Source organism: Octodon degus, unplaced genomic scaffold (assembly GCF_000260255.1).
Source record: "Octodon degus isolate 3935 unplaced genomic scaffold, OctDeg1.0 scaffold00315, whole genome shotgun sequence".
Lineage (NCBI taxonomy): Eukaryota > Metazoa > Chordata > Mammalia > Rodentia > Octodontidae > Octodon > Octodon degus.
Genome location: NW_004524891.1, coordinates 1,325,863 through 1,327,972, shown reverse-complemented (window position 1 = coordinate 1,327,972; position 2,110 = coordinate 1,325,863).

Below are 2,110 nucleotides of genomic sequence, written 5' to 3'. Positions count from 1 at the left end.
CTGGGGGATCGAACCGCGGTCCCTGTGCTTTGCCAAGCTTGTTTCAAGTAGGTGCTTTAGACCACTGAGCCATCTCTCCAGCCCCTCTGTGTCTTGACAAGTGTGGTAATATATTTTTCTCTCCGTATCTTGACAATTTTTTCTGTGGCCTGCCAGCTTTTCTCTGTGTCATACCAGTTTTTCTTCCACTATTGGAACAAAAATGAGACTCTTTGTTTATTTATATTTAGTACAGGGTCTACAGGAGGAAAAGATCACTGAAGAGGAAAGATCCTGTGTTCAAGGCCCACCTGAGCTACATGGTGAGTTCCAGGCCAGTCTAAACTACATAGGAGGGGCCGGGGAGATAGCTTAGTAGAATAAGTACTAGTACTTGCCCGGCAAGCTCAAGGGCCTGAGTTCAATCCCCAGTTCCACCAAAAATAAAAAAGTAAATAAACTACATGGGGGGGGGGAGGCAAATAGCTTAGTGGATTAAAGTGCCTATAAGCAGGCAAAGGGGCCTGCAATTCAATCCCTGGGCCTACCATGCCAGCCCCGGGGAGGCTGTAAACAGGAGAATCACTGAGTCCCATCTAGTAGTGAGACCCTGAACACCCTATAGACCCTTCCCTAAAAATAAAAATAAATAAATAAATAAATAAAAATAAACTACATAGGAAAACCCTCTCTCAAAACAAATAAAACTACGCTTAATTTTTTGATTAAAAAATAAAGGGCTGACCAGAATGCTCAACAGCAGCAGCTGGGTTCGATCCCCAGCATGCCATGCCTGTCCTGCCCTGGGGCACGCTAAGACTGTGATTGAGACTGAGTGTGGTGGCATGTGCCTGTAATCCCAGTACTTGGGAGGCTGAAAACAGGAGAATCACTATGTGTCTGATGTATGTAGTGAGACCCTATGGATCCTGCAGACCCTATACCAAATACATTTTTTTTAAAAAAAAAGGAAAAAATATATTTAATTTCTTTCAGTTCTGGGCTTTGAGCTCAGGGCCTTGACATTCTAGGCACATACTCTGCCACTGAGCTACATCCTCAGACCTACCAATGTTTTATTTTATGTCAGAGTCTTGGTAATTGACCCAGGCTGGCCTCAAATTTGAGATTCTCTTGCCTCAGCTGTCTGAGTAACTGGCATGGTAAGCAAGTCCCACCCTTACCAAGACAGAGAATTGCATCTTAGGCAGCTTCTTCAGTGATTTTTACAAACACTAAAGTGAAGGCAGGGGCCGGGGAGATGGCTCAGTGGAATAAGTGCTTCCCAGGCAAGTACAAGGGCCTGAGCTCAATCCCCGGTTCCACAAAAAAAGAAAGAAAGAAAGAAAGAAAGAAAGAAAGAAAGAAAGAAAGAAAGAAAGAAAGAAAGAAAGAGAAGGCAAAAATGCACTATTTGGAGACAATGGTGTTAGTACATGGATTGCTTCCACTATTTTGATCTGATCACTAACAAGAACAAATACAGTCAAAAATAGGTTAAAGTTGCTCTGAGATATGGCAGCTATGAATTTTATTTTCTGATGTAGGCAATAGTGGAAGATTCAATCAATTTTAAGGAATTTATGTGATTCCCATAATTTCAATTGTTGATTTAAACAAAATCCAACCATATGCCATGCTGGCCTGCCCCTGGGTATGCTGAGCCTACAACTGAGTCCAGATATGGTGGTGTACACCTGTAATCCCAGCCCTTGGGAGGCTGAAAACAGGAGGATCACTATGACGCTGTAGACCCTGTCCTAAATACAGAAAGAAAAAAAAAAAAAAACACTAAATATTGCTTTTACTGTGTTATGGTTTGTATCTAGATTCCCCCCCACCCCAAGTATCATGTAGTCATGGGTGGCAGACTTTTCAAAGTGACTGAATCTAGAGTTTTTGCTTGGGGCTGGAGAGATAGCTCAGTGGAATAAGTGCTTGCCTGGCAAGTGTAAGGTCCTGAGTTCAATACCTGATACCACCAAAAAATAAAAAGGTAAAATTTTAGTGCCGGGGATGTAGCTCAATGGTATAAGTGCCTGCTTGGCAAGCACAAGTTCCTGAGTTCAATTCCTGGTACTGCCCCCAAAAAGAATATTTGCTTGCTTCATGGTCCAATGCTGAGATAATG